Source organism: Eretmochelys imbricata, chromosome 3 (assembly GCF_965152235.1).
Source record: "Eretmochelys imbricata isolate rEreImb1 chromosome 3, rEreImb1.hap1, whole genome shotgun sequence".
Classification (NCBI taxonomy): Eukaryota; Metazoa; Chordata; order Testudines; family Cheloniidae; genus Eretmochelys; species Eretmochelys imbricata.
This window is the reverse complement of record NC_135574.1, coordinates 172,286,034-172,309,232: the sequence shown is the minus strand read 5'-3', so window position 1 is coordinate 172,309,232 and position 23,199 is coordinate 172,286,034. Positions and strand designations below refer to the sequence as shown.

General features: G+C 43.0%; 1 protein-coding gene across 1 annotated transcript in view; it reads left to right on the top strand.

The window, feature by feature from the left end:
• The window catches only part of THADA (THADA armadillo repeat containing), a 303,171-nt gene that overhangs the window by 212,957 nt on the left and 67,015 nt on the right, over nucleotides 1-23,199 (top strand). The window lies entirely within an intron of this gene.

Sequence of the window (23,199 nt, the reverse complement as noted above, 5' to 3'; positions counted from 1 at the left end):
TGCCAGAGCTGCCGCAACCAGGGAAGAGGAGCCCCTTGCCCAGCCCTTCTGGAGCTGCAGAGGAGAGGAAAGAAGCCCCGCCGGAGCTGCCGGGGAGAGACGCCTTTCCCCAGCCCCACCGGAACTGCCTCTTAGCCAACCCCGAGCTGTTGCAGCGAGAGAGGGATGGGGGGAGTCCTCTCTCCGCTGCAGCTCCGGGGCAGCCTGCACCCCAAGCCCCGCATCCCCGCTCCACCCCAGAGCCTGCACCCCCAGCCAGAGCCCACCCCCTGCACTCCAACCCTTTGCCCTAACCCTGCTCCCCCTCCCACACTCCAAACCCTTTGGCCCCGGCCCCATCACACATCACCTTCATATTGGTGCACATAACAAAATTCATTCCTCACATGGACGTAAAAAATTAGAGGGAACACTGGTCCTATGTTGTTGTTCTCCTTGTGCTCCAGGATGAAAGTAAAAGGGGCACTTTGGACTGATGCTGCTCCAGTTCCTTCTTATCGCTGCATGGCCCGAATCAGAATCTCCATTGTCCGAAACTGCCTCTTCAACATAAATATTACAAAGTTTTATATATAGTTAGTGTTGTTAGTAGTTTTACAAGTTTAGCTAGCAGTTGGAGGATTCCCTAGAATGGGTATTAAACTAATTTCCCCATCACAGGATTGAGATAATGCCCAGGCTTCAGGGCTTCAAAAACTGTCTCTCTTGCCCTCATTCCTTTGCACTCGGCAATGACCATCAGTGCTGCCTCTATTGCCTCAGAGAAGCTCATTCCTCTGCTAAGTGCGGTATCTGTCGCTCCTTCCCCAGACAAATGTGGCAGGTGCAAGGGCCGCATTTTGGAAGCACCTGATGGAACATGCCATGAGGCCTCAGTCAGATCCGAGCTAGGTAGCCACGCCACCCCACAGCGTACCATCAAGAATTGAACCTCCTAACTTGCTATCTTGACTCAGGAGTCGGAATGGCTAGAATGAAGAACTATTTATTTGTCTGGGCCTTCTCACAAGAGTAAGAATAAAAGCAGATCCCTCCAAAGAGAAGGAGTCCCTCCCCAGCTCTGTCTAGGTTGAGCAAGTCTTTGCACTCAGGACAGAAAGACTTAGATCAGAAGGCACATAGAAGCAAGGCTCCTTCAGTATCATCCCCACGTTGTGATCAACACAGGCCATGGTATACCAACCTAGACAAAGCACCAATAGACAAGGGACCATGAATCATCTGTAACCACAAGGACCATGCTGTTGGAAACTCATTCACAAGTGCTATTATCACAGCCCCATAAGAAACTACCGATTACCAAGAGTCTCTTTACACTATCTTCAGTGGTGCAAGGCAACGAGAAGCATCCTTCGAAGGCTCTGGTATCTTACACCACTCCAGCGTATCCTCTGGATACTTCATCCTCCCGGATTCACAGTCTCTTAAGTTGCTGGGACTGATCCTCACCAGGGAGATTCCAATACCTGTAGACATCATGGACTCAGGGAGAAGCCCATCTTCCATCCCATCCGCTAGCCACAGCTTCTCGGTACCAGTACAACCTATGGAACCAGACCCGACCTCCTCCTCATCAGGGGAGTCGGATGTACTGGTGGAACTGTCTTGCCCTCCACCAAGAGTTCAGCCCAGACAGAGAATCAAGAGTCTCCTGATACAAGTCTCAGCTGTTCAAGTGAGGATCCCCTTGTGGGGACTGAGGGTACCCAATGCCTTGAATACTACCACAACCTACGTTTGACCCCTCATGCTGACCTAACTGGGGGCAATGGGAATTGTATGCGCAGCGACTGGAGTCTGTGCTATCCAATAGGAAGTCTTACCATGCCTCCTCTCCAAGAGGCCAACCAGACTCTCCTGAGCCTATGGAAAAGGAGGACAATGAACAGGATCCGCCAATACCACTGATACTGACAGGTATATCATGTTCCTTGCCTGATGAGGTGGTTACTCCAGCTTCACCATCTCCTCTGGATGATTACAGACGATTCAAAGAGCTGCTTCGGAGAGTAGCAGAAGAGGTTTCAGATCCCCTTAGAGGAGGTCCAGGACTCACAACAGAAGCTTCTGGACAGCCTATGTGATCCAGCTGAGTAGCACTCCCAGTGAATGAGTCCCTACTGGAATCAGTAAGACCTTTATGGCATACGTTGGGTACCTGTGCCCAAACCCCCAAGAGAGAAGAAAAACAGTAGAATCATAGAATATCAGGGTTGGAAGGGACCTCAGGAGGTCATCTAGTCCACCCCCCTGCTCAAAGCAGGACCAATCCCCAATTAAATCATCCCAGCCAGGGCTTTGTCAAGCCTGACCTTAAAAACTAAGGAAGGAGATTCTACCACCTCCCTAGGTAACGCATTCCAGTGTTTCACCACCCTCCTAGTGAAAAAGTTTTTCCTAATATCCAACCTAAACCTCCCTCACTGCAACTTGAGACCATTACTCCTTGTCCTGTCCTCTTCTACCACTGAGAATAGTCTAGAACCATCCTCTCTGGAACCACCTCTCAGGTAGTTGAAAGCAGCTATCAAATCCCCCCTCATTCTTCTCTTCTGCAGACTAAACAATCCCAGCTCCCTCAGCCTCTCCTCATAAGTCATGTGTTCCAGACCCCTAATCATTTTTGTTGCCCTTCGCTGGACTCTCTCCAATTTATCCACATCCTTCTTGTAGTGTGGGGCCCAAAACTGGACACAGTACTCCAGATGAGGCCTCACTAGTGTCGGATAGAGGGGGACGATCACGTCCCTCGATCTGCTCGCTATGCCCCTACTTATACATCCCAAAATGCCATTGGCCTTCTTGGCAACAAGGGCACACTGCTGACTCATATCCAGCTTCTCGTCCACTGTCACCCCTAGGTCCTTTCCCGCAGGACTGCTGCCTAGCCATTTGGTCCCTAGTCTGTAGCTGTGCATTGGGTTCTTCCGTCCTAAGTGCAGGACCCTGCACTTATCCTTATTGAACCTCATCAGATTTCTTTTGGCCCAATCCTCCAATTTGTCTAGGTCCCTCTGTATCCTATCCCTGCCCTCCAGCGTATCTACCACTCCTCCCAGTTTAGTATCAACCGCAGATTTGCTGAGAGTGCAATCCACACCATCCTCCAGATCATTTATGAAGATATTGAACAAAACCGGCCCCAGGACCGACCCCTGGGGCACTCCACTTGACACTGGCTGCCAAGTAGACATGGAGCCATTGATCACTACCTGTTGAGCCCGACAGTCTAGCCAACTTTCTACCCACCTTATAGTGCATTCATCCAGCCCATACGTCTTTAACTTGCTGACAAGAATACTGTGGGAGACCGTGTCAAAAGCTTTGCTAAAGTCAAGAAACAATACATCCACTGATTTCCCTTCATCCACAGAACCAGTCATCTCATCATAGAAGGCGATTAGATTAGTCAGGCATGACCTTCCCTTGGTGAATCCATGCTGACTGTTCCTGATCACTTTCCTCTCATGTAAGTGCTCCAGGATTGATTCTTTGAGGACCTGCTCCATGATTTTTCTGGGGACTGAGGTGAGGCTGACTGGCCTGTAGTTCCCAGGATCCTCCTTCCCTTTTTTAAAGATTGGCACTACATTAGCCTTTTTCCAGTCATCCGGGACTTCCCCCGTTCGCCACGAGTTTTCAAAGATAATGGCCAATGGCTCTGCAATCACAGCCGCCAATTCCTTTAGCACTCTCGGATGCAACTCGTCCGGCCCCATGGACTTGTGCACATCCAGCTTTTCTAAATAGTCCCTAACCACCTGTTTCTCCACAGAGGGCTGGCCATCTATTCCCCATGTTGTGATGCCCAGCGCAGCAGTCTGTGAGCTGACCTTGTTCGTGAAGACAGAGGGACAGTACTTCACTCCAGCTGAGGGAGTGGAGTTCTTATTCTCCCACTCTGCCCTGAACTCCTTTGTAATCCAAGCAGCCACAGAAAGGTCCAGACAACAGCACTGAAGGGTCACACCTGTAGATAGTCAAGCCAGGCATTTGGATCTTATGGGAAGAAAGGTGTTTAATTCCACTAACCTCCAATTTTCAATTTCTAACTACCAGGCTTTGTGGCCAAATATATTTTTTGAACTATTTTAAGTAAGTTCCTTGACTTTAAAGACAAATTACACCAGGGGAAGATAGGGCTCAGTTTCAAGCCCTTATTGATGAGGGCAGATTAGTGGCAACAACCTCATTACAAGCGGCTGTCGATTCTGCAGATACGGTATCGAGATCTATGGTAACTGTTACAGTGATGCATTGGAAATCTTGGCTACACTCTTAGTGCTCTCCAGGAAGGTGTGGAACTCTGGACAAGACTTGCCTTTTGATTAAAGCAATCTGTGTACTGAGAAGACTATAACAGAGTTCAAAAAAGAACTAGGTAAATTCATGGAGGATAGATGACTATTAGCCAGGATATTCAGGGATGGTGTCCCTAGCCTGTTTTGCCAGAAGCTCGGAATGGGCAACAGGGGATGGATCACTTGAAGATTACCTGTTCTGTTCATTCCCCTGGGGCACCTGGCATTGGCCTCTGTTGGAAGACAGAATACTGGGCTAGATGGACCTCTGGTCTGACCCAGTATGGCCATTCTGATGAAGACAGATGAATCTTTGCATTCATTAAAAGACTCCAGGCAAACCTTTGTTCCCTGAGTATATATACGTCATCCCCGAAGAGGAAATAATAGAAGCTGCCTTACACGCTGAGGCCTTTACCCAGCCTCTCGCCCCAGCCAAAAAAAATATTTTTGACAGGATGCTGGGGAGCTGCAGACCAATGTTGATGCCATCTCCACCTGATTCTGAGATCTGCTTTTGTGGATGCCTGGTACGATTTTTCCACTACTGAAGAACAACAACACTGGACAAGTGCATGCTGGATATCATCCATTCTGGCTATAGCACTGAATTTCTCTCCCCACCACAATCCCCTTCCCTGAAGCTTTTCAGGGATCATTCTCACGAGGAGATCCTCTTTCAGGAGGTAAAATTCCTCCTCTAGTGGGGAGCAACAGAGCAGGTGGTACTTCAGCATCAAGGAAATGGGTTTTATTTCAAATACTTTCACGTGGATATTCACCCTTGCCATGGAAGATTCCTCAGATTTGTGGTTGGTCCTGACCACTGTCAATACAGGGTACTCCCATTTGGTCCTGCAGCTGCACCCAGGGTAGCAGCACTATTCAGAGGGGCAGTTCTTCCATCTTCCTGTATCTAGATGACTGTCTTCTTACAGGCAGGACTTGTCCAGAAGTCATTATGTTGGCCTTGTCACTGCTCTGTCTCCCAGCTTCCCTGGGAATCTCTGTGAACATGCAAAAGTCTATCCTGATACCAACCTAGACTGTAGATTTTATAGGAGCGACCTCAGACTCACAGCAAGGGCTTCTTTCCCTATGGACAGATTTTGGGTTATGCACAACCCTTGCACATCACTCTGTATTTGCCTTACTCTACTGGGTCATGTGGCTTCATGTACTTACATAGCACCATTCACCAGACTGCACCTCCGCTGCTTGCAGGCTTGGCTTTGAACAGTCCATATACTGAGCAAACACAGCATGTACACTGTAGTGAAAATCCCTATCAAGATAAGGGTTTCTCTGATTTGGTGGAAAGAGCCTTCACATGTATGCATGGGCAGTCCTTTTCTATCCCTTGCACCTGACAGCACAATAATCAGAAGCCTCCTTATTAGGATGGGGGGTCTCACATGACCAGTCATCCAGCATGGGGCACTTCAACACCTTGGGAAACCAGAATGCGTGTAAATTTCCTGGCATTCAGAGGAGCAGATCAAGAATCTTGCAGGGCATTTTTACTCTTAATCCAATCTCACCATGTTCTCATAATGTCAGACAATATGACAGCCATATTCTACATAAATAGGGAGGAGCGAGATCCATTCCTCTGTGTAAAGAAATGTCCAGTCTGTGAAACTGGTATATCAAAAACCCAATGCCCTACCAGCAGTGTACCTCCCAGGAACGCAAAATTCACTAGCGGACAGACTCAGCAGATACTTTGCCACCAATCACAAGTGAGAATACACAGGTCAGTGGTGAACAGCATCATCACTAAGTATGGAACCTCCTGCCCCGGATCTGTTTCCTTCTCAGACAAACAGAAAATGCAGCATGTACTGTTTCAGGGGAGCTCAGGGCCAATTCTCCAGAGGTGATGCTCTCCTACTTCCTTAGAGAGACTGTTAGAATTATGCCTTTCTTCCTATCCTGATGCTTCCTCTAATATTGTGGAAGATGCTCTGTCCTGTTGAATGAGCCATTCTCATCATACCCAAATGGCCCAGCTAGTTCTGGTTTCCAGGTCTCCTGAATATGTCAGTCTGGCTGCTCATCAGAGTTCATCCTTATTCAGATTTCTTGACTCAAGAATGGCAGAGTCAGACATCCCAACCCAGAAGCTCTTCTCTTTAGGGCTTGGTATTTGGATTGGTATTGGGTCTAAAATATTTCTGTCACAAAACTGTACGAACTATTCTTACTAAGAGCAGAAAGGACTTGAAAACGTTACTTAGCCAAGCGGAAGCATTTCTGTATCTGGGTCCACCACCACCATATTTCTTCCGAGACAGCAGGTATTCCTGATATTTTGGATTACTTCCTCACCCTCAAGATGTCTGGTCTTTTCCTTAGCTCAACATGGGTTCAACTGGTGGCAATCAGTGCATAGACTTACAGCTGGAAGGGACCTTGAGAAGTCATCAAATCCAGCCCCCTGTGGTGAGATCAGACCAAGTAAACCTTGACCATCCTGACAGATGTTTGTCCAACCTGTTCTTTAAAAGCTCCAATGATTGGGAATCTATAGCCTCCCTTTGGAAGCCTATGCCAGAGCTTAAGTAAACGTATAGTTAGAATAAACTTTCTGATATCAAATCTTAATCTCCCTTGCTGCAGATTAACCCCCTGTCTTGTTCTGCTTTCATTGATTGCTGTCCTCGTTAATAACAACCCTGAACATATTTGAAGATTGTTCTCGGGTCTCCTTTCAATCTTCTTTTCTCAAGACTAAAGATGCTCAGGTTTTCTAAACCTTTTATCATTTTTGTTGATCTCCTCTGGACTCTCTGAAATTTATCCACATCTTTCCTAAAATGTAGCACCCAGAATTGGACATAGCACTCCATCAGAGGTCTCACCAGTGCCGAGTAGAGTGAGACCATTACCTTCCATTTCTTACATATGACACTCCTGTTAATACACCCCAGAATGATAGCTGTTTTCACAACTGCATCACATTGTTGATTCATATGCAGTTTATGATCCACTATAACCCCAAGATCCTTTTCAGCAGTACTGACATTTGCCCTGTTTTTCCCATTTTGTAGGTGTGCGTTTGATTTTTCCTTCCTAAGTGTAAGACTTTGCACTTGTCTTTATTGCAGTGGTCACAACCCAGTTAATTGCAATCTCTGGCGGCGCAGCGGGGCTGCCGCTAAGACAGGCTCCCTGCCTGCCCCGGCCCCACGCCACTCCTGGAAGAAACCAGCGCGGCCCTCGGGGTGGGGGGTCTCCCTTTGCACGCTGCTCCTGCCTGTAAGCACCACCCCTGCAGCTCCAATTGGCCAGGAATGGAGAGCTGTGGCCGGTGGGAACTGTGGGGGTGGTGCTCGCAGAGAGGGGCAGTGCGTGGAGCCACATGCTGCCTGCCCCCACCCCCACCCTCACCGGGGCCACAGGGGCCTGTTGGCCCTTTCCAGGAGTGGTGTGGGGGTGAGGTAGGCAGGGAACCTGCCTTAGTGGCAGCCACGCTGTGCCGCTGACTGGGAGCTGCTGGAGGTAAATGCTGCCCGGTGGGAGGCCACACCCAACTCCCAGCCCTGAGCCCCCTCCTGGAGCCAGGACCCAGAACCCCAGTCCTTAGCTCCCTCCCAGAGTCAACACCCCAAACCAGCCCTGAGCCCCCTCCTGGAGCCAGCACCCCATACCCACTCCTGCACCCCAACCCCAGCCCTGATCCCCCTCTCAGAGCCAGCACCCACACCCCCTCCTGCACCCGAACACTCTGCCCCAGCCCAGAGCCCCCTCCTGCACCCATACTCCCTCCCAGCATCCTGTACCCCCTCCTGCACCCCAACACTCTGTCCCTGGAATCTGGAGACCCCTCCTGCACCCAAACTCCCTCCCAGAGCTTGCACTCCTCTCTAAATATTCCTGGTCAATCACCGTCAGGGCTGATTCCCCACTCTGGCACTTCGAGTGCAGAAGGTGGGGGCCCATAAGGATTCTAAGAATTAATACTGGCCACTCCAGGCTGGTATTAAACTCCCAAGGTTACAGCTTCTCTCTGACGTTGGATGGGTAGATGCTGCCACCACCCAAATGCAAAAAACCCCCCTTTTGACCCGGGAAGGCACACTTGGGAATTCCTCCCTGTGGGGTACCCTCAAGCCTTTTCACACACCCCCTCCGGGGAAGAGCTGAGAAAGAAAACAAAGGAAAACAGCTGTTGCCACCAGCTAATTAAACAACCTATGCACAAACCTTTTAGGACACAAAAACCCAATCCTGTTCTTAAAAAAAAGGAAATTTTATTAAAAACAAAAAGAAAGAAAATACATCTGGAACTTAGGCTATTGCTAGATTTAAAAAGAGCAAATATAATAATTAAGCATCACGAATGATTTTCTTGAGGTCCAGCTTAATGGTTACAAGCAAAACAAAAGCATTTGGGGGTTAGCACAGAGGAGTCCACAAGCCTTACAGAAATAAAAGAGATAAACCTAATTGTGTCTTTTTAGACATTTCCTGATCTACTTACATATCTGGGGTTTCAAATTGAGTAGTTTTTAGGTATGATCTGGTGATTTTCATACCTGGTTCACAGCTTTCTGCAGCTTAGCTTCAGCCCTGTTTTCGCTCTGTCCCCTTTCTCTGAAGAATAACAGACAGACAAAGGGAAAGTTTTTTCCTAATTCTAAAAAGTTTTAGCCCTCCCATTGGCTCTTTCGGTCAGGTGCCCACTCCCTTCCTTTTACTTACGGGCTTCTTTTAACCCTTTACAGGTAAAACAAGTAGAGAACAGCTACTAACTGGGATTTTATAGCTAACTGTCTGGGAGGGTGTCCATTAAAGGGAGCTACCCCCCCCCCTTCATTTATCACAATCACCCACAGTGGAATACACATAGGGACCAGCACTCAAAGAAGAGAGAAAAGTTACCCTTCGTAACTGAAGTTCTTTAAGGTGTGTGGTCTCTATCTGTATTCTACCACCCGTCCCTCTGCTTTGGATCATCTCTGATTTGTGGTAAGAGGAGGAACTGGAGACACGTCGGTCCGCACGCCACCCCTTATACCGTTGGCCTAGAACATTAGAAGATTAAAGGTGCAGGTGCAAACCAACAGATACTGCTTACAAAATTCTTCAGTCTCAAGTGCCTGGAGTGTATGCACACCCACAATGGAATACAGACAGGGACCACACATCTCCAAGAATTCCAGTTACAAAGGGTAAGCAACTTCCCTTTCTAATTAATTTTTAGTATACAGCAAATTTGACACGCCTCTGTTTTTCTAAATTATGCAAATCTCCATTGTCTTTGACGGTCATGCTGAACATTTTGGAAAGATCCACACCATGCTTAACCAATGTGAGTTTCACTTTTAAGTCCTGTCTTTACTATTTATAAAGCTACCTTGTTGGTGGACATTGTAGTGCCTAGCACAGTTAGAGTACCGTTCTAATTTGCCAGTGTAAATATACCAAGTGGCAGTCCCTGCTTATTTGCTATTTATGTACCAACTACTGTCTAAATTAAGTACAACTTTGTGACACTCCCCTTTTCTGCATCTCAGTTTAACTCTTGCTGAAGCAGAAGTCAGAGTTCTCTCTTTGCAGAAAGCGTTAAACCTTCAGGGCTATTGTATTCAAAACACTGTATGTAATATTGATAACATCTCCCAGTCAGTTGCAGTGGGAGAGTACCACTCAATTTTGTTAAACAAATATTTAATATACAAAAAAATTGTGAACAGTGTCTGGAATGCTTATGAATAACTTTTAAACAAAGCTATTAGAAGTAAATCTACTGGTATTTCTTATATACAGTTAGCAGTTAGCTAATAGCCAAATGTAAATGGCTTAGCCTCTAGGAGTGGCAAATGCTCCTCTCCCACTCTGCCTGTAGGTTCATAAAATACGTTGCAACAAATAATACATTTGTCTGAGGACTTCTCTAGTAAGTACAACTGGAGTAACACTCACCTGTATCCAAGATGGGACTCAGCCCTCACAGCAGACCCATCTCTTGGCCTGCATCAATCAGAAGCTGAGTCCACAGGGCTGTCTTTAAGCCTCCCCGTCCAACATTCTGATTGGCTCAACTGTTAGATAGTGAATATGTTTGGGGCCTGCAAGAGTGCTTGCCCTTAATGGAAACTTTCTGTACAGTTGCTATAACTACTGCTGAGCATGTCTAGTAACTGCCATACACCCTACTTGTGAATGTTTCTGGACAGGATGATAGGAACAGAGCAACACAAGAATGGCTCTGGCCAGCTCTGTTAGAGTGTGCAGATTCATCAACTTAAGCTCCTTATGCTTTGACAGCTGTAAAAGGATCAGCAGGAATATTTTATTGTCAACTAATGATATCAATGCAATTTCTTTCCCATATCCAAGCTCATGAACAGATTGACTGTATCAAGGAAATTCCTGTGCCATAGCTTATGCTTTACTCGAACAAGTTACTGGAGTAACTCAGTAGAGTAGTAACTGGATGAAATTCTGTGGTATACAGGAAGTCAGGCGAAGTGATTTAATGGCCCCTTCTGGCCTTAAAATCTAAGAATTTATTAAAATATTTTCAACATTTGAGGGTAAAAAGCTTGCCAGAATTTGCCAGAAATATTTGCAAATTTTTACTCGCTCTGTTCTTAAAAATTAAAAGCCAACTGACAAATGAAGCCAAAACCAATTATATAGTATGTGGATTGTCTGCTGTAGTGGTTACAGGGAGCCTCTGTCACGTTTCTGGACTCTCTGAGTGTGCTACCTCACGTGTCAGGCTTTGTGCCTATACCTCTTCTGGATGGAATTCTGTCGTTCTCCCACTTTTAGACTCAGCCCTGTGCTACAGTACCCTGTGTATGCTCCATTCTTACCCTGTATGTCTGACCAAGTTTGGGCACCTGCAGTTGTTTGCTTTGAAAGTTTGTGACCAGTGGTAAGTATAGTGACCTGACATCCTTCTTAAACCAAAGTATTGTTTATTTTAGCAGTAGGAACAAAGCATTAGAGAAAAAAGGATTTAAAAACAACTACTAGTCTATATGCATCTCTGTCTTGCCTAAAGGCTTATCTTCCCCTGATGATAACCTAGGTAGGCCTAACTTCTTCAGATGCTCTCAGCAGGTCCATGTGTCTCACTCTAGCTCCCCAAAAAACTATGCCCTAGAGAGAGGATTCCTTTTAATCCTCCCAGAGAACATAAGTACAGCTATATTGGGTCAGACCAAAGGTCTGTCTAGCCCAGTATCCTGTATTTCCACAGTGGCCAATGCCAGGTGCTTCAGAGGGAATGAACAGAACAGGTAATCATCAAATGATCCATCCCCTGTTGCCCATTCCAAGTTTCTGGCAAACAGTTCTTCTGTTCTTCTGTATTCATGGGCCTTTCCTGTCCTGGTCCAAAATACTTTTGCTGGTTGGCTGCAGGGGAGGCAAAATCATGAAAGCTAATAGTTCTGGCATTGTCTCTTAACAGTTCTCAAGTGTTTGCTGAGAGGTGGTTTATCATGAGCTATTCTTTTCTTTCCTGCCTGTTTTTCCGGACAGACATCTGTTGAGTTAAATCAACATAGTCACACAGAAAACACCCCAGTAACCATGCCAACAAAAACTGTTCATAAATTACAGAGCAGCTGCCAATCTGCCACATCCCCTTAGTCTTCAATTTCACAACGATAAAGTTCCCTGAAATTTCTCCCTTTTTTTTTAAACCATTTTCTGCTTTTCCTGCATAAAATGTATCTTTTTTGTTAGCGATCTAATGCCATTTTACAGGGAGAAAAAATATCCAATATACTATAGGCAGGAGCTGGAGTATCTCTTAAAATGCATAGAATAACAAAAGCAACTCTTTTAAGGTCCAAATCCTGCCTTGCTTGCACAGAACAGATTTGTCACTTACCTGTGGCAGTGCAGCTATACGAGGAACTAGGTCACAACTTAGTCCACAGGCAAAACTCTGGTTGGTTCAGCAGGGTTGTCTTAGTTAAGTAATGCGGTATTTTTTACAAAGGCGTTACCAGTAGCATCCAATATGTTAGCCAGACTGTTAGAACAACCACCATTTTGTTTATCATTTCAATTACGGGAGGAGAAAATAGGTTAAAAATCAAAAAAGGACTGGGGATTAAATGAAATTACAGCAGACCAATTTATCTTCTACAACCTGACTGAATTTAAAGTGGAGCTTTAAATATAAATATATAGTTGTTGCTGAGCACTGTCTTTCACACACTTTTTTCTGTTGTGCAAAATGTATGTGTAGTTTTTCTAAGAGGCTATCTTAAAGTTTAAGCAGGTACGAAATGTTTGTGCCAGGAATTTTGGACATCTCTGCAAACTCCTGAAAATATTTAAAATTCCAGTAACAGTTACTTCTTCATGAAAGGTTGGGGGGAGGACTAGGTAGTTCAGTGAATCTACAGGTGACCTGTGGATGGTGAAATGAAAATCTGACTTGGGTCAAATGAGACATAAGATTAATTGTTGTTCTAATTCTCCACTAGGCGTTTATGTATTGCCCCTCTGAGAAAGGCCTATGTGAGACTAGCTAGACCTGGTTTCCCTTACTCTAGCCACTCAAGTGTATCTTGGACTAATTTGACAAAGTAGCGGGGGGAGGAAAGGGAAAAGGATTCTATGTAGGCTGCAAAATTTTGGCCACCGTTTTATATTCACTTCATTCAGAAGCCAATCCCTTAGTCAATTTTTAAAGCTGTAAGTAGGGGAATAAAGCAGGAACAATGAATTAAACCCTATACCTCTGTCTGAATGAATTATATTGGGCACAAATCTGTGTTTACAGCCTGTGTAGGTAGTTAGTTACTTTAGAGTGCACAGACTTGTGTTGTGCATTTCGCATATGAATAGGAATAGACCATGTGAATTTACCATAGCATGTGTTCTCATAATAGAATAAAACTCTGGTCAGAGAGTGATTGTTGGGGTTAACCATGCTGACTAATGCGGTAAGAGCAGCTGCCAGATAGAGTTCGCCTATATAAGCCTGGACAGTGTCATAGTTCTCCGACCAGCAACTTCCAGAGTTCAAACGTATTGTAAACAGTTAACATAGAAAACAGTTAACCTCCCCCAATTAACGTGAGTGGGAATAAACCCAGAGCAGAGGATTTTCCTCTTATGAGCAGACCTTTGTGGTTAATTCAGATTGTGTGTTCTCACACACAGACTTTTGGGAAGTAGCAGCTACCCACCTGAGTTTGCATTGGGGTGGGGTAGGAAAGAGAAGGGAGGGAGAAGATAAGGTAATGGAAAATGGCATTTTGAAGAACCCAGAAATCAAATGCAGCCTCTGAAGAAGCCACACCTACTTTGCAGTGTCTAGTTAAAGAACGTGAGGCTTGCCAGGTGGCCACTCTGCACATCTCCCCATCCTCATAAGATTACTTAGTTTTTTTCCTGCGAGATAGAAACAAATGTTGTAGAACACACTCTAAGATTTGAGGAACAGACTTTCCAGCCTTCTTTTAAGCTTTGATTGTTGATCTGACCTATTGAGAGGTGGTTGTCTAAAATGTTTCAAGGCCTTTGTCCTTGCCAGCATTGAAGAAAGTCTAATCAACTATCAGTTTGTTCACACTGGAACAGAGAGAAATGAATATAAGATGACCAGGCCTCTAGGAGTCCCTGTGGCCAGCCTAACTGATCCTATTATCAATAACATTTACCAGGGACTCAGTAAAAGGAAAATACCTTTGCCTTAAACATTATTCCTCAAGGGGAAATTGGATGCCTGATTGCTCTTAAAGAGGAGAAAGAAGCTTTTTTAGAGGAATTTATATGTTTTTTGAGGGCTTCTTATTTCTGGGAGGGAAGCATGAGCAGGACAGGGAGAAATCACAAGAGGTAACAAGTGAAAGTAACAAACCATGAAGAAACAGAAAGGAGTTCAGAGTTTACAATAATAAGATTAGATTGCTATTCAGAATGTTTTGTGCCCCTCTTGGCATCAGTGGTTCCAGTTTTTAAGTTAATATGTAATTTGACCCATAAGAATCAAGCCTCCAAAGCCCTATAAAGCAATTTGAAAGCTTTTATCCCAGTTTTTAAAATATCACTGAGATCTACAAGTAAACTTACGGTCTCATGAAAGCTGAGTTTAAATTTTATACACACAGCTGTTTTATTTATAGATATTGGCCACCTACTCGTATATGAAATTGCTAAAATATCTGTCCTCTGCGTTTGATTAGAAAAAATACTTTTACTCCATTTTAACTAAATTAGATATTTAGAAAATATGAGAATTAATGTAGTTATAGTTCCTGTTCTGCTCATTATTATTGGAACAGTTACTTCGCAGTGAGCAAAAATAGCAAGTGCAAAGCAAATTACTGATTTTGAAAATATCTAATTTCAGTGGGAGGAAAAAAGTTCAAAATTAACGTATTATAAATTAATACAAATCATTTTCAACATTATATGCAGGAACCCTTGTGTGCATTATTTAAATATGAAATGAAAACATTTGTTAATATAAGGTCAGTTTATGCTTTTCTATAGGGAATCCTATGACCAGGAAACTGCATGAATATCCTCTTGTAGAGTTTCCTTTGAATTGTTTCATTGGAGGTCAGGAGTGGAGACCACAAAAGATCGTACTAATAGTGACGCTATATAAATAGTTTCTGCATTAATAGCTTGAGAAGGGAAAGCCCTATGGTTTGGATGGTGATGAATACTACATAGGGTCACATTTCCCAAATGAATATAGATTGGATTTAAGGGTTTCTTCTGCTGAGTTTTGTGCAGAGGAGTTTATAGGTGGAGAAGGGATTATGCACAGTACTGCATTGGTTCAAATCCTTCCTCCTTGCTCTGACAGAAATGAGGCCAAAGGATTGAGTTTTTCATTTCTTTACTCTCTTCCAAAGGAATCCACAAAGAGGATAGCCTGGCTTTCAACTCATTCATATCTTCTTTAAAAAAAGAAATAAATCAGTAATACAACAGATGTCTAGTTTCAGCAGTTAAGCCAGGTACAGTTGATACAATTATACACCTGGTCCAGTGAGCATGGAATGTGCTTGGCTAAATACTGCTAGTTTCTTCCAATAAATGCCTATTCATTTGGTGTTGGCTTTTGCAGGCCAGAATAAGCCAGCCAATGACTGCCTCATTTTGAACATGACTTTACTATAAAAGGTGAAGCAAACTTTGTTTAAAAAAATATTTACAGAGCTCCAAACTGAGAGAGACTAAGATTAATTTCATGTTATATAAACCTAGTCCACAATCACTACTGCTTAGGGGAGGTAAAGGTAGAACAAAAATCAAAGGGGTTCCAACATTATTATGCATTCCAAAGCCAGCTGGATCAAAATGCACTATTGCACATTAAGATTCTGAACCTGGCAATTCAGATTTACATTTGCAGAGGGGGGCATATCTTGTGAAGGATACATTTCCTGATTCACATACCAATCAGTTTCTTGCTTTAAACAAATCACTTATTGTTATCCCAATGATATATTACTATATAACTGCTGACTTTAGACCTGTTCATAGAAATCTGAATGTGAGCACATAAAGATAAAGGGAATATTTAGTTTTATTAACGTTTTCTCTTAAAATTTTCCCCGGATTCTAGGAACTCAGGAAAGATTTCTTTTTTTGCCAGTGACTTCAACTCTTCCTAATATTATATTCACGTACCAGAATTAAAACTACAACCAAGTCTCAGGTTACTGTTTCCCCAGTGATTTGTTCAACCTTAATGATATAAAATTGGCCAGTCAGTTACGTCTTATTGGTAAGGTCTAATTCAGAGTTAGTGAATGTTTGTGTTTGTTAGGGAGGGTGATGTCTGTGATTTTCTTTCAAGTCTCTGATCCAGAATTCAACTCTAGATACAAAGATGAAATTTCATTTGTCAGGAAACGCTTTCCCAGCCAGAAAACAATGTCAAACTTGAGCTTGCTAGTGCTTTCAAAACGAAATAATGCAGCTGAGGGCCTAATATAAACCTCACTATTTCTTCACACTTCCTGTTTCGTTCCTTTCAGTCATCCTAAGCCCCAAAACCTATGAAATTCCATGGTGAGCTAGGTTTCAGAGTAACAGCCGTGTTAGTCTGTATTCGCAAAAAGAAAAGGAGTACTTGTGGCACCTTAGAGACTAACCGAGCTGTAGCTCACGAAAGCTCATGCTCAAATAAATTGGTTAGTCTCTAAGGTGCCACAAGTACTCCTTTTCTTCATGGTGAGCTAGGGGGACTTTTATGGGACTGTCTCATCTTCCTCATCAAATTAAAAGAATATTCTTACAAGGCCTTAAGTGATTATCTGTTGATCCCTACACTTAAGTAGTTTCTAGAGGCCTCCAGACACCTCTATTCTCCCGCCTTCTTCCTTCAGAAATCCCCACAATATCTCTTGGCTTGTAGCAGGCATCCTGTGTAGGTGTTTACTGGCATGGGGGGGAGAAGGGTGAGTCCAATTCTCAAGATATCACTTGGGCTAACTTCAAACTGGCTTGTTGAAATACTAAACTACATTGGCTCATGGTGAAATCAGCGTCACTGACAGCCTATGAGTTGCATGTATCTCCCACATGGGCAGCTAACAGACCAACAGGGCATCACACAAAGCTACGCATTTTGGAATTAGTTTCCAGCTACCATATCACATACAGAAGTTGTATCTGACTAGTCCCGGAAATTCTGGAACCCTAGGAGAAGCAGGAAGTGACACAAAGGCACCACATGGAACTGTTAGGAAACCACATTTTCCCTCCCTCAGATATAAAAATCCCGTCAAGCCGAAGTCCTGTGTATTTTTTTTATGAACAGCCTACTTCCTTTTCCATAGTTTGATCTGATTCGTCATCCGGACTGGATGCATAATGTTTTTTTTTTTTTTCATAAATTTTCAGATGGAGAGGAAGGTGACCTAAATTTTGGCCATTTGTCTGTGGACAAAAATGAGGAGTGCTGTTTTGAATGCTTATAACTCACATCCTTGCTACTGCTACGATTTCTGGCTAGAGACAAGTTTTCTGCTCGGCTTATTTACCAGGGCACCTTTAGATAACTACCTTTGTCATGGAAAGGGTGTGAAACGTTTTTATATGAATAGTAAAATAAAATGTAAGAGCACAGTTTCTATAGGAATCTGTGTGAGACATGATTTTAAATTATACCAGATGCGCATAACTGAAATATTTCAGGATCGGCCGTCCAGCTATTGGGTGCTGTGACATAAAGTCAGTTTCAGCATTGAGTTCAACACTGAGAGTTTTTGTAACAGTCGGAGCAATAGTGGAATTATTCACTTTTGGAAAACTGGATTTCCTGCTGTGTCCAACTTGCATATTTTGCTAGGAATTTCACTCACATGTCCAAAGCACTGAAACAAGCCAACACCAAACATTTGGCTAACCCTAAGCTAAGAAAGCACCATTTCTAAATCAGAAGACATACACACAAGCTTATATGATGCTGTGGTGCTGCTGTTACTTTTTCCGTAAAGGTTATGTCAGCCAGTCTTTCAGAGAGATGGAATAGAAAGTGAACATTTTCTTTGGGTCAAAACGTTGTATAAAAAGTGGGAGTCTGGGGGCAGTTTTAGCTCCCATAAGGTTCTCTGTGGTCCAGTCGGAACTCTGTATGCCCACCATCCACACCGTTTTAATTCAGCTGTCTCCCAGCCATTGTCCTCTTCTCTCCAGATAACTGGATGGGACTATTTTGAGCCCAACATTTTGCTTCTTAATGTGTTCTGCAGGCTCACTGTTGAGTCATTCTCTTTCCCCATGCATTGAGCATGCTGTCTCTGAAAGGCTCCTAGTTTCTGCCAAACTAGTGTGTGAAAATTGAGAACACTGACACAATGCCAAGAACTGAAACTTGGCTGTGTAAATATTTGGACTTTTCTTAGTCCATGTGTGTAGCAGCTATTTTTTTTACAACTTTTTAAAATAGGCATAGTCATATTGAAACAATAATGGCTTCCTCTGGGCATTGTTCTTAATGATATGCATCTTTGCTGGGTTCAGATCTTTGCACTTTAACACTGCAGTGTGTTTTGGTTTCTCTGCACTATTTCACTTTTCTGGCTCACATAAAATATCCATGTTGTGAAAGATGTATAATTATTCATGAGTTTCTATACATGGACTGTACTTGTATTACAAATTGTAAAACCTACTCATAAATATATAGCTAGGAAAATCATACTGGCTTTATACTGCTGACGTGTTCTAAAGCATTGTATTGACTTGCCAGTTAATGTCTCCATAGAACAACACAGCGTTTACTGTGTTTGGATCACTTATGATCTGACAAAGTGTAACACGTTCGGGACTCTCTTTAGGTGTAGTGAGAGCCAACACCTTTGGACACAACTCAAAAGTACCATGGCCTAAGTTAAAACTTAGTGACTAAAAGCGTTTGGGGTTTGTGTGGCCATTTCCAACCTGTCTTTCCATTCTGTGGGTTTATTTTCTTAAAGAAAACTAATTGTAATAAAATATCATTATGCCTCTAACAAAAAGGGATGCTGTCAGTGCCTCCCAGTAATCAGAGCACTCACCTGGGCTGTGGAAGACCCAGGTTCAATTCCTCCTCTGCCTGATGTGAGAGAAGGGATTTGAACTTGGGTGTCAATCATCGCAGGAGAGTCTTTGGGCCAGAGAGTGAGACTAACTTTATAGCCTGGTGGTTTGGGTACTCACCTTGGAGATGGGAGACCCTCATTCAAATCCCCTTATTTAATTATTTATACACAGCCGAATAACTTCAACGGGAGAGAGAGAGAGACATGCTGTAGAGTATCCTAGAGTCCAGTGGCAAGGGCACTCTTCTGTACTGTATGAGACTCAAGTTCAAATCCCATTTCCGTGTCAGGTAGAATTGAACTCAGGTCTTCCTCATTCCAGACAGGTGCCCTAACCACTGGGCTACAAGTTAGAAGGGAGGTCACCACTGCCACTGCTTTTCTTACTCCACCACTTTTTTTTTTTGGCTGAAATTATTTGTCAACTTCGTGTTAAATTTGTGAATACTTTTGGGTCAACAAAGCCTCAATTTTTCAGTGAATAAATTATTTGTCTGAAAAATTTTGCCCAGTCCTTATATATTTCAAGTTACTAAAGAGAAATACATGATATTCTTACCACAGGCAGGAAATGGATCTTGATTTTCAAAGCTGCAGTTCTTGAGCTATGACAGTCCAAAGTTGGGAGCGATCTTTACGTTTAAATATCAGGCTTTTCAGAGCTGACCCAGATTTTGAAACATTGAGACTCCAGTCCTTCAACTGGTAGAGGCTTGGGCTTATTGTAATAGTGATGATACAAGTGGAATACAGAACAGAGGGTGACAACCACATACTTCTTGTTGCATCTCTTGCTAGTCATTTAGAAGAGGCTTTATATCTCTTTTTTTATTTGAATGGGAAGATTAATTTAAGGGGAAAATAGCCCCTGAATATTCGCATTGGCTCTACAAGAAAGAAAAGGACTAGGAATTTTTCCTTCTTTCATTCAGCCAGCAATTTTGAAAAATGTATACTACCTTATATCTCTGCATAGGAATAATATATGTAGCATGGAAAAGTTACAGGCCAGAAAGGTAAATGTATGTTAGGTTATATATGTTTATAACCAAGTTTTCCTCTCCAGGGGTGTGTTACAACAGCTGGGTTTTCGATTGCCATGACGGACTGCCTCTTCTATAGTCCAATACAGCTGCAAAACTTTTATCCAAAGACCTAAAGCAAACTTTTCATTTTCATGTCATGGTTGTGTATATTTTCTGTAAACTTGCAAAAATGTTCCAGTGTTTTTTTCCAGAATTTTAAAGGAGTGGTAAAGTTGAGATTGTTTCTTGAAATATACTGTAATTAAATTCTTGAGTGAATTTCAAGCTTAAAAATAAGCATGCAAAACAAACTTCAGAAACTAAAATTAAAATGAAAATATTGAACATTGAGTATTAGTCGGAAATTCACAGTCCAAATTCACAGTCCATTTGATCAATTTCACAGCCAGTGGATTTTAAAATTAGTCAGTTTCACATTTTCAGATGTTTACATCTGAATTTTCACAGTGTTGTAACCATGGGGGTCCCGACCCAAAGGGCTGTCAGAGTGTAGGGGTCACAAGGCTATTGTAGGGGGGTTGTAGGATTGTCACCCTTACTTCTGCCCTGCGGCCATTAGAGCTGGGCAGGCAGAGAGGAAGGATGCTGGCCAGGCGCCCAGCTCTAAAGCCAGCACCGCTGCCAGCAGCAGCGCAGAAGTGAGGGTCACAGTGTATGGTGGGGTGGGTTACCATATGTCTGGTTTTCCTGGCACCTGAGTAGAAGAATGACAGCTGGAGCCACAGCCTCCTCGTGCAGGGGATGACAGCTGGAGCCGCAGCTTGCCTGCAAGGGAGGTGGGGGTGTGACAGCTAGAGCCATTGCAGCTTTCTGAGATTCTCGGAAATGGGTCTGACCCACCCTGGAGTGGCCCCTGTAGGGAAGAGGAAGTCTCATCCCTGGCCAGGACTAACAGCTAGAGCCTTGCGCAGGGTAGGAGCCCCTGGCTGGGGGCCAGATTTCATAGGGGAGATCAGATTTAATGGCCCATGATGCATTTTTCACGGCCATGAATTGTGTAGTGCCATAAGTATTAGTCACAGCTAAAACTTGCACTTGTTTGTCTCTCCTACAGTTTTTTTAAAATGTAAGTCCCACTCAACATATCCATTTATGTTTGTCTTGTACTGGGTTTCTTTCATTCGGTAAGTTATGCCCTAGCGAAGGGTATTCTGGATGAAACATACAGTGATAACGATACAGAGAAAAATTAAGAAATATGCCTGAATTAACTTCCATATTGTCCAGGTGATTTTAATTACTTGTGGTTTGATCAAATGTAGCAGAAAGTGGTTTACAGTTGACTGATGCTACACAACTGAAACCCCCCAAATTAAATTTTGGGTGCATAAAACAGACTCTGAATTCAGAACTCATGCTAACTCATTCTAAACCAAAGCAGAAATGTAGCTGTGCCTAACAAAAGATATAGCAGTTAATTTGTGATGGGGGCTGCCCTTGATGTACTCAAAGGGAAAAGATTTGGGGGAGGGAACGGGGGGGGGAGGAATTCTAGACTCTTGTTTTTGTTTTTAGTTAATTAGATACATAAACAATAACAAAATAAGCAGATTTGTCAATTGACGTGGTGATGAGACACTTATGTGAACTGACTCTCCCAAATAAGCTACTTTAAAATAATATAGAAATGTGTATTAAGACATTTATTGCTGATGGGAACATAATGGAAGGAGACATTTTTCATTCCATTAGAAGGGCTGTCAGTCAGAATGTAGGTCTCTGGGTCATTGGCCTATTCTTTTGCATATGAGGTCTAGTACAATCAATAGATCTGTACTAATTAGACACAATAAATTTAATATATTCCAGTTTCTAATTCAGCTAGTTTCTTTATGTTTACAGTAATACAGTGGCAACTGCAAACTATCCTGATGCAAAGGAAAGACAGGAAGAATAGTAAGATACAAATATGGCTCCGTCAGGAGCTCTTTAATGACCTGAAAATCAAAAAGGAATCCTACGAAAAAAGGATACATGGACAATTTGCTAAGGAGGACTTCAAAAGAAGTAGCAACAGCATGTAGGGACAAAATTAGAAAGGCTGAGGCACAAAATGAGTTACACCTAGCAAAGGACATAAAAGTCAGTAAGAGAAGGTTCTTTAAATACATGAGAAGCAAGAGAAAGATGAAGGGAAGTGTAGGTCCTTTACTTACCAGAGAAGGAGAATTAATAACTAATGACATCCAGAAGGCTGAAACAAAACACCTCAGTCTTCACTAGGGTATTTAAGAAATTAGCTGAAGCAATTTCAGAACCTTTAGCAATTATCTTTGAGAACATCTGGAGGACAGGTGAGGTCACAGAAGACTGGAGAAGGGCAAACATAGTACCTGTATTTATAAAGGGGAACAAAGAGGACCTGGGAAATTATAGACCAGTCAGCCTAATTTTGATACCTGGGAAGATACTGGAACAAATTATTCAACAATCAGTTTGTAAGCACTTGAAGGATAATAGGGTTCTAAGTAATAGCCATAATGGATTTGTCAAGAACAAATCATGTCAGATCAACTTAGTTTCCTTCTTTGACAGGGTTACTGGCCTAGTGGATGGGGGGGAAGCAGTAGATGTGATATAATCTTGCTTTTAGTTAGACTTTTGAGACATTCCCACAAGCAAACTAGGGAAATATAGTCTAGATGAAATTACTACATAGGTGGGTGCACAACTGGTTGAAAGACCATGCTCAAAGAGTAGTTATCAGTAGTTTGCTGTCAAACTAGTAGGGCATATCTAATAAGGTCTTGCAGGGGTCAGTCAATATTTTCAGTAATGACTTTGATAATGGAGTGGAGAGTTTGCTTATAACATTTGCAGACAACATGAAGGTGGGAGGGTTTGCAAGCACTTCGGAGGACAGGATTAGAATTCAAAAGGACCTTGATAAATTGGAGAATTGGTCTGAATTCAACAAGGTGAAATTCAGTAAGGACAAGTGCAAAGTACTTCACTTAGGAATGAAAAATCAGATACACACCTACAAAATGGGTAATAACAGGGTAAGTGGCAGTACTGCTGAAAAGGATCTGGGAGTTGTAGTGCATCACAAATTGAATGCGAGTCAAAAATGTGATGCAGCTGTGAAAAAGCTATCGTTCTGGGGTGTATTACTAGGAGCATACAATTCTGCACACTACATTTTAGGAAAGATGGGGACAAATTGCAGAGTCCAGAGGAGATCAACAAAAATTATGAAAGGTGTGGAAAACCTGATCTATGAGGAAAGGTTAAAAAAAATTGGGCATGTTTAGCCTTGATAAAAGAAGATTATAGGGGGGCCCTGCTAATAGTCTTCAAATATGTTAAGGGCTGTTATGA